The 15172-nt window shown below is 40.4% G+C and overlaps 1 protein-coding gene across 1 annotated transcript in view; it reads right to left on the bottom strand.

The window, feature by feature from the left end:
• The window catches only part of SPMIP11 (sperm microtubule inner protein 11), a 110606-nt gene extending 102996 nt beyond the window's left edge, over positions 1 to 7610 (bottom strand). Inside the window, exon 1 of the mRNA XM_068559825.1 lies at positions 7449 to 7610. The gene's annotated coding sequence lies outside the window, so the exon portion shown is untranslated. The remainder of the gene's footprint in view (positions 1 to 7448) is intronic.
• Between the last annotated feature and the right edge of the window lie 7562 nt (positions 7611 to 15172).

Raw genomic sequence — 15172 nt, 5'->3', positions numbered from 1 at the left:
AATATTTGAAGAGATTATAGTCGAAAACTTCCCTAACATGGGAAAGGAAATAGCCACCCAAGTCCAGGAAGCGCAGAGAGTCCCATACAGGATAAACCCAAGGAGAAACACGCCGAGACACATAGTAATCAAAGTGGCAAAAATTAAAGACAAAGAAAAATTATTGAAAGCAGCAAGGGAAAAACGACAAATAACATACAAGGGAACTCCCATAAGGTTAACAGCTGATTTCTCAGCAGAAACTCTGCAAGCCAGAAGGGAGTGGCATGATATACTTAAAGTGATGAAAGGGAAGAACCTACAACCAAGATTACTCTACCTGGCAAGGATCTCATTTAGATTTGATGGAGAAATCAAAAGCTTTACAGACAAGCAAAAGCTAAGAGAATTCAGCACCACCAAACCAGCTCTACAACAAATGGTAAAGGAACTTCTCTAAGTGGGAAACACAAGAGAAGAAAAGGACCTACAAAAACAAACCCAAAACAATTAAGAAAATGGTCATAGGAACATACGTATCGATAATTACCTTAAACGTGAATGGATTAAATGCCCCAACCAAAAGACATAGACTGGCTGAATGGATACAAAAACAAGACCCATATATATGCTGTCTACAAGAGACCCACTTTAGACCTAGGGACACATACAGACTGAAAGTGAGGGGATGGAAAAAGATATTCCATGCAAATGGAAATCAAAAGAAAGCTGGAGTAGCTATACTCATATCAGACAAAATGGACTTTAAAATAAAGAATGTTACAAGAGACAAGGAAGGACACTACATAATGATCAAGGGATCAATCCAAGAAGAAGATATAACAATTATAAATATATACGCACCCAACATAGGAGCACCTCAATACATAAGGCAACTGCTAACAGCTATAAAAGAGGAAATTGACAGTAACACAATCATAGTGGGGGACTTTAACACCTCACTTACACCAATGGACAGATCATCCAAAATGAAAATAAATAAGGAAACAGAAGCTTTAAATGACACAATAGACCAGATCGATTTAATTGATATATATAGGACATTCCATCCAAAAACAGCAGATTACACGTTCTTCTCAAGTGTGCACGGAACATTCTCCAGGATAGATCACATCTTGCGTCACAAATCAAGCCTCAGTAAATTTAAGAAAATTGAAATCATATCAAGCATCTTTTCTGACCACAACGCTATGAGATTAGAAATGAATTACAGGGAAAAAAACGTAAAAAACACAAACACATGGAGGCTAAACAATACGTTACTAAATAACCAAGAGATCGCTGAAGAAATCAAAGAGGAAATAAAAAAATACCTAGAGACAAATGACAATGAAAACACGACGACCCAAAACCTATGGGATGCAGCGAAAGCGGTTCTAAGAGGGAAGTTTATAGCTATACAAGCCTACCTAAAGAAACAAGAAAAATCTCAAGTAAACAATCTAACCTTACACCTAAAGAAACTAGAGAAAGAAGAACAAACAAAACCCAAAGTTAGCAGAAGGAAAGAAATCATAAAGATCAGAGCCGAAATAAATGAAATAGAAACAAAGAAAACAATAGCAAAGATCAATAAAACTAAAAGTTGGTTCTTTGAGAAGATAAACAAAATTGATAAGCCATTAGCCAGACTCATCAAGAAAAAGAGGGAGAGGACTCAAATCAATAAAATCAGAAATGAAAAAGGAGAAGTTACAACAGACACTGCAGAAATACAAAGCATCCTAAGAGACTACTACAAGCAACGTTATGCCAATAAAATGGACAACCTGGAAGAAATGGACAAATTTTTAGGAAGGTATAACCTTCCAAGACTGAACCAGGAAGAAACAGAAAATATGAACAGACCAATCACAAGTAATGAAATTGAAACTGTGATTAAAAATCTTCCAACAAACAAAAGTCCAGGACCAGATGGCTTCACAGGTGAATTCTATCAAACATTTAGAGAAGAGCTAACACCTATCCTTCTCAAACTCTTCCAAAAAATTGCAGAGGAAGGAACACTCCCAAACTCATTCTATGAGGCCACCATCACCCTGATACCAAAACCAGACAAAGACACTACAAAAAAAGAAAATTACAGACCAATATCACTGATGAATATAGATGCAAAAATCCTCAACAAAATACTAGCAAACAGAATCCAACAACACATTAAAACGATCATACACCACGATCAAGTGGGATTTATCCCAGGGATGCAAGGATTCTTCAATATACGCAAATCAATCAATGTGATACACCATATTAACAAATTGAAGAATAAAAACCATATGATCATCTCAATAGATGCAGAAAAAGCTTTCGACAAAATTCAACACCCATTTATGATAAAAACTCTCCAGAAAGTGGGCGTAGAGGGAACCTACCTCAACATAATAAAGGCCATATATGACAAACCCACAGCAAACATCATTCTCAATGGTGAAAAACTGAAAGCATTTCCTCTAAGATCAGGAACGAGACAAGGATGTCCACTCTCACCACTATTATTCAGCATAGTTCTGGAAGTCCTAGCCACGGCAATCAGAGAAGAAAAAGAAATAAAAGGAATACAAATTGGAAAAGAAGAAGTAAAACTGTCACTGTTTGCGGATGACATGATACTATACATAGAGAATCCTAAAACTGCCACCAGAAAACTGCTAGAGCTAATTAATGAACATGGTAAAGTTGCAGGATACAAAATTAATGCACAGAAATCTCTTGCATTCCTATACACTAATGATGAAAAATCTGAAAGAGAAATTATGGAAACACTCCCATTTACCATTGCAACAAAAAGAATAAAATACCTAGGAATAAACCTACCTAGGGAGACAAAAGACCTGTATGCAGAAAACTATAAGACACTGATGAAAGAAATTAAAGATGATACCAACAGATGGAGAGATATACCATGTTCTTGGATTGGAAGAATCAACATTGTGAAAATGAGTATACTACCCAAAGCAATCTACAGATTCAATGCAATCCCTATCAAATTACCAATGGCAGTTTTTACGGAGCTAGAACAAATCATCTTAAAATTTGTATGGAGACACAAAAGACCCCGAATAGCCAAAGCAGTCTTGAGGCGAAAAAATGGAGCTGGAGGAGTCAGACTCCCTGACTTCAGACTATACTACAAAGCTACAGTAATCAAGACAATATGGTACTGGCACAAAAACAGAAACATAGATCAACGGAACAAGATAGAAAGCCCAGAGATTAACCCACGCACCTATGGTCAACTAATCTATGACAAAGGAGGCAAAGATATACAATGGAGAAAAGACAGTCTCTTCAATAAGTGGTGCTGGGAAAACTGGACAGCTACATGTAAAAGAATGAAATTAGAATACTCCCTAACACCATACACAAAAATAAACTCAAAATGGATTAGAGACCTAAATATAAGACTGGACACTATAAAACTCTTAGAGGAAAACATAGGAAGAACACTCTTTGACATAAATCACAGCAAGATCTTTTTTGATCCACCTCCTAGAGTAATGGAAATAAAAACAAAAATAAACAAATGGGACCTAATGAAACTTCAAAGCTTTTGCACGGCAAAGGAAACCATAAACAAGACGAAAAGACAACCCTCAGAATGGGAGAAAATATTTGCAAATGAATCAACGGACAAAGGATTAATCTCCAAAATACATAAACAGCTCATTCAGCTCAATATCAAAGAAACAAACACCCCAATCGAAAAATGGGCAGAAGACCTAAATAGACATTTCTCCAAAGAAGACATACAGACGGCCACGAAGCACATGAAAAGATGCTCAACATCACTAATTATTAGAGAAATGCAAATCAAAACTACAATGAGGTATCACCTCACTCCTGTTAGAATGGGCATCATCAGAAAATCAACAAACAACAAATGCTGGAGAGGGTGTGGAGAAAAGGGAAACCTCTTGCACTGTTGGTGGGAATGTAAATTGATACAGCCACTATGGAGAACAATATGGAGGTGCCTTAAAAAACTAAAAATAGAATTACCATATGACCCAGCAATCCCACTACTGGGCATATACCCAGAGAAAACCGTAATTCAAAAAGACACATGCACCCGAATGTTCATTGCAGCACTATTTACAATAGCCAGGTCATGGAAGCAACCTAAATGCCCATCAGCAGACGAATGGATAAAGAAGATGTGGTACATATATACAATGGAATATTACTCAGCCATAAAAAGGAACGAAATTGAGTCATTTGTTGAGACGTGGATGGATCTAGAGACTGTCATACAGAGTGAAGTAAGTCAGAAAGAGAAAAACAAATATCGTATATTAATGCATGTATGTGGAACCTAGAAAAATGGTACAGATGAGCCGGTTTGCAGGGCAGAGGTTGAGACACAGATGTAGAGAATGGACATATGGACACCAAGGGGGGAAAACTGCGGTGGGGTGGGGATGGTGGTGTGCTGAATTGGGCGATTGGGATTGACATGTATACACTGATGTGTATAAAATTGATGCCTAATAAGAACCTGCAGTATAAAACAACAAACAAACAAAACAACTAATACTAAACTTTCATTGGGTTATTTGTATGGAAATATGTTAATATAAATGTTTCAGACATTACATGAAATTTCTAAAAATCTTATATTTGTATTTGTATGGAAATATGTTAATATAAATGTTTCAGACATTACATGAAATTTCTAAAAATCTTATATGTTCTGGTATAATGTTATAAGTAATAATCCTAGTTATTACTTTAAAATGTATATCTCAGAAATAACTAATTTTCTTGTCAACTGCATTATTATGAACTTTCATCAAATCTTTAACAGTGGTCATTTTTAAGTCTTTTGTCATTTACAGACAGTTCTGGGTGTTAAAAAAAAATTACTTGTGGAAATGGGAAAATGTACAACCTATGTTTACAACATAAATGTACAATTAGCATATGGTTCAACAACTATACTCCTCGATATATATATATATATATATATATATATATATATATATATATATATACCCCAAAGAATTGAAAACACGTGTACAAATATATAGATAGCAGCACTGTTCACAATAGCCAAGCGGTAGAAACAACGCAAATGTCCAGCAGAGGGTAAATGGATAAACAAAATGGGGTAGATCCAGGGACTTCCCTGGTGGTCCAGTGGTTAAGACTCCGTGCTTCCAATGCAGGAGGCGCGGGTTTGATTCCTGGTTGGGGAACTAAGATCCCACATGCTGTGCAGTGCAGCAAAAAAGAAAAAAACATGGGGTAGATCCATAAACAGCCATATTATTCGCCATAGAAGGAATAAAATAAAATGGTTCAGCCTCTGTGGAAAACAGTATGGCAGTTCTTCAAAAACTTAAACATAGAATTAACATATGATCCATCAGTTCCACATCAGGGTATATACCCAAAAGATTGAAAGCAGAGACTGGAACAGATATGGGTACACTCATATTAACAGCAGCATTAATCACAATACCAAAAGGTAGAAGCGACCCAAGTGTCCATTGATGAATGAATGGACTGAACTAAATGTGGCATATACACAAAGGAATGTAATTCAGTCATAAAAACTAAGGAAATACCAACACATGCTACAGCGTATATGAGCCTTGAAGTCATTATGATAAATGAAATAACCCTGTCACAAAAAGACAAAAATGATACTATTCCACTTACATGAGGTATCCAGAGAAGTCAAATTCAAAGGCAGAAAGTAGAACGCAGTTGCCAGGGGCTGAGGGGAATTCGTGTTTAATGACTACAGAGTTTCACTAGTGAAAATTGAAAAGTTCTGAACATGGATGGTGAGGATATTTGTACAACAATGTGAATGTGGTTAATGTCATAGAATTTTAAGTATACTTAAAATGGTTTGAATGGTAAATGTTATGACATTTAAGCACAATGAGAAAAATGAATGAAGTACTGATACATGTTACAACACGGATGAACATTGAAAACATCTTAAAACATCCTAAGTGAAAAAAGCCAAACAGAAAAGGCCAGCCAGATCATACTCAACTTGTGTGCTTTAAGTTCATCAAGGTTGCAAAACTGAGGGAAAGTAAGAGTAGTGGTTCCAGAAAAAGAAAACTGGATCAGAATGGAAAAAGACATTTCCCTAGAGTTGGGGCAGCTGGTGAAAGTTGAAGTGGGCCTGTGGATTGGATTATAATGTGGAAATCATACTAATATCCTCATTTGGAGGTTATGTGCTGGTTCCCTAGGAGAGTGTCCTTGTTCTGGGTAAAACACACTGGAGTATTTTGTGTGAAATGCCAAATGTGGTAAAGCAATGACAGCTAGGGAATCTGAGTAGAGATAAACAGTACTTTGCACTGCTATTGCAAATTTTCTGTATGTTTGAAATTGCTTTCCAAAACACCATGTCAATACCACGCCAGAACACCGGAGAAGACATCACACCTCCTTGTAAAGGCCAAGCCTTACCCAGATTCAGTTCACACAAAGTCATGAACCTAATCACCCACATAGGTAGGAGTCCACCTGTAATTTACGGGCACTGTGGGAAGATTATATTAGGAGCCACTATGTCTTCTGTGTTGTGGATGACCTGGATGTGATAGAAACAGTGGGATTTTTGAATTCCAATTTTCTACATCATTCCACCAAAAAACTATTAGAACTAATAAGTGAATTCAGTGAAGTTACAAAATCAATACACAAAAATCAACTGCATTTCTAAATACTAATAATGAACCATCAGAAAGACAAAGAAAACAATCCAATTTACAATTGCGTCAAAAAGAACAAAATACCTAGAAATAAATTTAACAAAGGACTTGAAAGACCTTTGACACATGAAGAAATTAAGGAATACACAAACAAATGGAAAGATATCCCATGCTCATGGAATGGAAGAATTAATATTATAAAAATGTCCATTCTACCCGAAGCAATGTACACAGTGAATGCAATCCCTACCAAAACTGCAACGGTATTCTTCACAGAAATAGAGCAAATCATTCTAATATTTGCGTGGAACCACAAAGGACAGCAAACGGCCAAAGCGATCCTCAGAAAGGAGAACAGGATGGAGGCATCTCGCACCCTGACTCCAAATTATACTGTGAAGCTACAATAACCAAAACAGTGTGAAATTGGCACAAAAACAGGTGCAAGCATCAGAAGAACAGAACAGAGAGACCAGAATTAAACCTGTATGGATGCGGTCAGTTAATTTATGACAAAGGGGCCAAGAACACACCAAGTGGAAAGGACAGTCCCCACAATAAACAGTGCTGGGAAAATTGGACACCACACGCCAAAAAACTACACAGGACACTAGTCTTCACTGCACAGAAACCTGATTAAAAACCCAGTTTTCCACATCAAGCCCTTCCTGGGTCATCTGAAGGTGGATCCCCGCCCCCACCCCCCCAGCAGTCAGTCATACACAGGAAGCTTCTGCTCACTTACCTTACTTCTCAATTTTTCCTCACCTTTTACTCCTGGCCGTGCCTCCCTGGGCGGATCCTGAGCAAACCCAGGTCCTGTCAGCATGGACATAGCCCCAGGTTGTCCTGAAGCCCAAATTCCAGCGAGTCCTATGGAGACTGAACTCCTATTGCACGGACGCTAGCCCTTCGAGTCCCAAGGCGGAAGCCCTGGCGGTGCTTGAGGAGATAGAACTCCTTTCAGCTGCGCGCAGAGCGAAGTCCGCGGTGGGAGGCACCTGCACGGCGGGTCAGAGAAGCGGGCTCAGCGCCCTCTGTGGTTGATGCGGGAAATGCAGGCCGCGTCTAGCTCACAGTTCCCTGGAGATAGTGCTCCCTGCTGGCAGAACTGCTGAACTCATTGAACTTTGGAAATTCAAACTGAAATGGAGCTACATATCCCATAACTTCTCCAAAAATAGTTAAGGAGCAATTAATTGGAAACTATATGGAATGAAATGAATGCAGATACAAACTTTACAACTTACACCAAATTCATTCAAAATTATTCATAGACAAATTTGAAATGTAAAACTATTCAAAATTATAGAAGAAAGCATAGAAGAAAATGGACAGAAGCTTGGGTTTCGTCATGTAGATCATGAGCTTTGAATTTTAACACGCAACACAAAAAGGCAATCCACAAAGAAAACAAGTGATACCATGGACTTCATAAAACTAAAGATTTCTGCTCTGTGAAAGACCTTATTCAGAAAATCAAAAGACAAGTCACAAACTGGGAGAAAAATGTTTGCATATACATATCTAATAAAGGATTTGTCTCAAAATACACAAAGAACTCTAACACAAACAACCCCATTAAAAATAGGTAACAATCTGAATGGAAACCTGTCCAAAGACGATACACAGATAGTATACAAAAATATGCCCAGGACTGGGGGGCAGAAAAGCAATAGTCCAGCTCAACTCCCTGAGTCATGGGTGACCCTGGACTAGTTCTGTCCTTCCTGGAGGCCTTAGAGAGATGGAGAGGGAGGAAGGGAAAAAGGGCTAGTTATGCTTAAACCTAACTCTAACCCTAACCACTCTCACCACTTTCATTCAACATGGTCTAGGAAGTCCTAGCCATAGTAATTAGATGAAAAAAAGAAGTACAAAAATCTGATTGGAGAGGAAGAAGTAAAACTGTCACTGGTTGTAGATGACATGGTACTCTGTATAGAAGATCCTGGGGACTTCCCTGGAGGTCCACTGGGTAAGACTCCGTGCTCCCAATGCAGGGGGCCTGGGTTCAATCCCTGGTCGGGGAACTAGATCTCACAGGCATGCTGCAACTAGGAGTCCAAATGCTGAAACTAAGAAGTTCTCATGCTGCAACTAAAGATCCCGCATGCTGCAACGGAGATCCCGCGTGCTGTAGCTAGGACCTGGTGCAGCAAAAATAAATAAACAAATAAATAAATAAAATAACAAATACATAAATAAATATTAAAAAAAGAAAATCCTGAAGACAACACCAAAAAACAAATAGAACTCATAAGAAAATTCAGTTAAGTTACAGTATACAAAATTAATGTACAGAAATCTGCTGCGTTTCTATACACTCACAGAAAACTATCAGAATGAGAAATTAAGAAAACAATCCTATTGACAATGACATTAAGAAAAATAAAATACCTAGAAATACATCTAACCAAGGAGGTAAAAGACCTGTACTCAGAAAACTGGAAGACATTGATGAAAGAAATTGAAGATGACACAAACAAATGGAAAGATATACTGTGCTCATGAACTGGAAGAATTTGTATTGTTAAAATGATTCCACACCCAAAGGCAATCTAGAGATTCGATGTCATTCCTATCAAAATACCAATGGGATCTTTCAAAGAACTAGAACAAAGAATTCTAAAATGTGTATGGAAACACAAAAGAACCTGAATAGTCAATACAACCTTAAGAAAGAGGCACAAACCTGGACATAACATGCTCCCTGATTTGAAACTGTACTACAAATCTAGAATCATCAGTCAGTATGGTATTGGCACACACACACACACGCAAAACCCACATAGATCCATGGAACAGAATAGAGAGCCCAGAAATGAACCCATGCTTTTATGGTCAATTCATCTGTGACAATGGAGGTGAGAATAAACAATGGGGAAAAGATAGCCTCTTCGATAAACGGTGTTGGGAAAAGTGGATAGCTACATGCACAAAATCAAACTGGACTCCTTTCCCATACCATCTACAAAAATAACCTCAGAATGAATCAAATACTTCAATGCAAGACCTGAAGCCATGAAACTCTTAGAAGAATACATGGGCAGTATGCTCTTTGACATGAGTCTTAGCAGTATTTTTTTGGATCTCTCTCCTCAAGCAAGGGAAAAAAAAGGAAAATAAACCAATGGGACTCCATCCAACTGAAAAGCTTTTGAACAGCAAAGGAAACCACCCACAAAACAAAAAGACACCCTACTGAATGTGAGAAAATATTTGCAAATGATATGACTAATAAAGGGTTCATATCCAAAAAAGACCAAGTACTCACACAACTCAACCTCCAAAGAACAAAAACCCCATTATAAAATTGACAGAAGACTGAACGTTTTCCCAAAGAATATATACAGATTGCTAACAGACACATGAAAATATGGTCGACATCATTTATCATCATGGAAAGGCACATCAAAACCACAATGAGATTATCACCTCACACATGAAAGAATGGCTTCATTCAAAAGACAACAAAAAACAAGGATTGACGAGGATGTGGAGCAAACGAAACCCTTGTGCACTTTCATTGGGAATGTTAGTTGACGCAGCCACTATGGAAAACATCATGGAAGTTCCACAAAAAATTAAAACTAGAACTACCATATGATGCAGGAATTACACTTGGGGGGTATCTATCTGAAGGAAACAAAATCACGAATTCAAAAAGATAATATGCACCCCTATGTTCATGTCAGCTTTATTGACAATAGTCAAGATATGGAAGCCATCAAAGTGTCCATCGATACACCAATGGATAGAGAAGATTTCATACACACACACACACACACACACACACACACAAAGAGGAATATGTCACAGCCATATAAGAGAATGAAATCTTGGGACAACATGAATGGACCTAGAGGGTATTATGCTAAGTGAGATATGTCAGAAAGAGAAATATCTTGTGATGTCACTTATATGTAGAATCTACAAGACAAAGCAAATGAACAAACACAACACAACAGAAATGGAGTCATAGATCCAAAGAACATGCTGGTGGTTGCCAGAGGAGACGGGAGTGGGGGGATGAATGTAATAGGTGAGAAAGATTAAGAGGTACAAACTCACAGTTATAAAACAAATGTCATGGGGATGTAATGTACAGCATAGGGAATAGAGTCCATAATACTGTAAAAACATTATTTGGTGACGAATGATAACTAGACATATCTTGGTGATCATTTTGTAATGTATAAAAATATTGAATCACTATATTGTATACCAGAAAACTAATATAATGTTGCCAGTCAGTCATACATCAATAAAAAAAAAAAGAAGAAAAAAATACTATCTTAAAAAAAGAAGAGAGTAGAGTGAGATAAAAAGCGGATTTCAGATGAAACTTTGAAAGGATGCGTGTTGAAAGGACAATGTCTGCTGAAGTTCGGCTCTCGAGTGGCCCAGACAAACTGCAGACTCGAAGAGGAGTAGCCATGTGATATTACTGGAGTTCTTCTTTCTTTGTTTCGATAAGCTGTATTATTTAGTTTTGAGTTCACAGCAAAATCGGGCAGGGTACAAAGAAGTCCCATATATGCTCTGCTCTGCTGTTGCTGGTGCCCCCACCCCACCCCCCACCACAGGTGCTCAGAGCCTCCGGCTCCCTAACTATCCTATCAACATTCTGCGTGTTGGTCACACATCACTATCACCAGAGTCCAGAGTTTACATTAGGGTTCACTCCTGGTGTTGTATGTTCTATGGGTTTTGACATACGTATCTCACCATGAATGTATCACACTGAATAGTTTACTGCCTTAAAAATCTTCTGTGTTCAGCCTATTTATTACCCCTCACCCCTCAACCCCACCACAAGCCCCTGGCAACCCAGTGATCTTTTTTTAAATTTATTTTTTATTTTGTATTTAAAAAATTTTTTTTCCCAGTGATCTTTTCACCCTTTCCATGGTTTGCCTTTTCCCGAATGTCATATATAGTTGGTAACCTAAGGTATGCCACCTTTCCAAATTGTCTTCTGTCAGTGTGTAATACGCATTTAAGGTACCCCATCTGTCTCCCCGTGGCTCCATATCTCTCTCATTTCTTTTCAGTGCCGAAGAACATTCTGTTGCATGATGTATCCCAGTCTTTGTGTCCATTCACCTCCTGAAGGACATCTTGGTTGCTTCCAAGTTCTGGCAGATGTGAATAAGGCTGCCGTAAGTGTCCAGGTGCAATGGACCCAAATGAGCTCATTTGGGTCCACTGATAACAAGTATTTTGAGGGCTGGTTTGTGTGGTAAGAATGTGCTTCAGTTTGAAAGACGCAGCCCATGTTCACAAAGCTTCTGAAGATGGTGGCTGAGAGCATGTCAGCATACTGAAGAATCAAGTCAAGGAACGAGGTAGAATGCAAAGATGCCAGCAAGAAAGATGTCTCTGAGACAAATTCTTACCTCCACCCTCTTAGAGTTTTGACACCTGGTCCTGAGAATTAAATGGACACAAGACAGAGTACAGGAGAGAAGCATACGTATTTATTTCCCATAAGTTTTATGTGACACAGGATACCCTTCTAAGGAAATGATAAAGACCCAGAGAAGTGACAAAACCTAAATGCTTTTCTATTGGGTTGAACAAAGAGAGGTGATTGTGGAAACGGAACTACGCTATGTGGGGAGGCTAAGGATGATGAGAATTATGTTGAACAAAGTCTGTTTGTACAGAATTTTCTCATTCTCAACTTTCTGCCCTTGATGATAGCAACACCACTCTCCTTTCAGGGAGGGAGGACATCTTCCATGGGGGTTGGGGAAGGGGATGGGTATGTTATCTCCTGCTCCATGAAGGAAAAGGGGAAAGGTCAGCACGCCCTTCTTGCACCTACTGTTTTGGGGGATTTGTTTGTTTTGTTTTTGCTGGTTTTTTTAAAGTGTCTTTAGCTCAGAACAATATTCTGGTTTCCTTTACATCCTGTCCTCCTGACAGGAGGAGGCACACATTTTCTCCAACGTGGTGGGCAGGGCAGGCAGAGGAGGATAAGATGGAACCCAGCCCCGGCCTATTCTTTTCTCAAGTGTTGGGAAGATGATTCTGCTCTTGCCAGATAGGATCTGGTTTCTCCATGAACCATCAAGGTATCAGCTGAAAAGAGGAAGAGCAAAGGCCAGAAGAACATGGAGAAGACTGATGATAGATGCTGAGGTCCCCTGAGTAATGATTTCATCGGAGGCACATGAACATCCCTGATCCCTGGGCCACCGTGTCGATGGCTGGTTTGGCGAGTAGGTCATTTTGAACGTACGGTGCTACCATCAGGCCATTTTTGGGTACTGTCTCCAGCTCATCTGAGTGGTGCCGTCGAGCCAGTGTAAGATGGGGCACATCCAGGGATGGCATTGTGCCAAAGAAAGGGAGACAGCATAAGTCATTGAGCTTAAGGTATATCTAAGAGAGTGACTCTGAAGTGGATGAGGTAGAAGGAGACCAGCTGGATATCTGTTTATTTCTTGGTTGGGTACTGGAGGTGAATTTTGTTTATTTTCTGGATGAGGTGAAAGAACTCTCAAAGTGGAGGTGTTTGTACAAGGGGTCTGGCAGGTTAGGAGGGTTTGGGTCAGTCCATGTGCCAAGAAATCCAGAGAATCTGTAGTAGCTCAGACACAGGCCTTGTTCAGATATAGGTGGAGTGAGGAGTTGACTTTGGTCATCGCGAAGCTAACCGGCACCTTAGTAGTACAACAGAAGGCTCCCAGAAGGAATTAATTTTTGCAGGAGCCAGAGTGCTTGCAAGCCTCAGCTCTCATAGAGGGAGATGAGAGACCTCAGCCTCCAGATAGTGTACCTTTCATAGGAGAGATTTATTTCCTGCTTTCAGGGAGACAGAGAGCAAAGAGTTGCATGGGGCTTTTCTTAAATAACATTAATTCAAAATAATCAATGTGTCATTAAGGCATATTTTTTTAAAGATTTATTGATTTATTATTTATTTATTTTTATTTCGGCTGTGTCGGGTCTGGTTGCGGCATGTGGGATCTTTGTCGAGGCATGTGGGATCTATCGTTGCAGTGAGTGGGCTCCTCATTGTGGTGCGCAGGCTCCTCTCTAGTTGTGGTTTGTGGGTTTTTCTCTTCTCCAGTTGTGGCACACAGGCTCCAGAACGCGTGAGCTCTATAGTTTGCGGCTCGCGGGCTCTAGTTGAGGTGTGCGAGCTCAGTAGTTGTGGCGCACGGGTTTAGTTGCTCTGCGGCAGGTGGGATCTTAGTTCCCCGACCAGGGATCGAGTCCGTGTCCCCTGCATTGCAAGGCAGATTCTTTACCACTGGACCACCAGGGAAGTCCTTCATTAAGGCATATTTTGAAGTGACCTGCCCTGTGCCCTAAGAATACATACATACATATGAGAGAGAGACAGACAGAGAGAGAGAGACGGAAACATAGGGAGGTAGAGGAGAAAGAGAGAGAGAGAGAGGGACTGAGAGACAGAGGGAAAGAATGAACAAAGGAGAGAGGGAAGGAGTAGAAGTCACAGACTTTTCATCAATCAGTCTACATGTTAGAACCCAGTCACAATGTCCATCCATGCTGGAGGGGTGGGGATTACACAAGGATGTGTGACCAGAGGTAGGAATGCTAGGAGCCATTGTGGGCACAGCCCACCACATAGGCCAAAACGAGACACTTGGACTTGAATCTAAACATAACAGGAGGACCTGGAAGGTTGTATGCCAGAGGGAACGATGTCTGAATTTCATTTAATTTCAACCCTCCCACGGTGGGGACTGGGAAACAGGCAAGAAGGGGAGTGACTTTCCCTAGACCCCGGAGCAGACCCAGGCTTGTTTCAGTTGTGTTCTGTGCTACACCAGCCCTTTATGTAAGCCTTCCTTTGCTAAGTCTGTGAATGAGCTGCATGTGGTACCAGCCTACGGGCTTTACATGCAATGTGGGTGTTTAGAGGTCTATACACCTGATGGCCTCCCTAAGAAGTAGACGCCAGAATGACCACCACTGTGCGGATGGGGGGATTGGAGAGGCCCTGAGAGGCACGTGCCTGGTCCAGGGTCACATCACTGGTGAGGAGAAGCAGCCGGTTCTGAACCCAGTTGTGTCCTCAGAGCTGGGGCCCTAGCTGCACCCAGGCCTCCCGGGGGCTGTGGGGTGTGCTGTGTTGGTGACACTGTGCGTGGACGTGGCATGGGGTGTGGGTGAGAAGTCAGCAGCCCGGAGGTGCCCTTGGGGGGTTCTGTGCAGGGAGGGAGCCCGCTTATGGGGTCCCCAGGAAGTGAGCTCTCTTCCCTGGCAACACAGCTCAGCAGAAATTGGAGCCTGGGTAACCAGGCGCCCACATTCTAGAGAGGCCCCCTACCCAGCTCACTTGGCTGGAGATGCTCAAGTGGACATGTTCTTCTGTGCCCTGAAGTGAGAGCCTTTACCGACGTTGCAGACACCTATGGCCATTTGCCCAGAGGGACCCAAAGGTAACACAGGGAGGCCCAGGGCAGACGAGCCCAGGCCAGGTCACCACACTGATCCTACCTGGGTAG

This window comes from Eschrichtius robustus, chromosome 13, assembly GCF_028021215.1.
Source record: "Eschrichtius robustus isolate mEscRob2 chromosome 13, mEscRob2.pri, whole genome shotgun sequence".
Classification (NCBI taxonomy): Eukaryota; Metazoa; Chordata; class Mammalia; order Artiodactyla; family Eschrichtiidae; genus Eschrichtius; species Eschrichtius robustus.
Note: the sequence above shows the minus strand (reverse complement) of the source record. Positions and strands in the feature narration are given on the sequence as shown.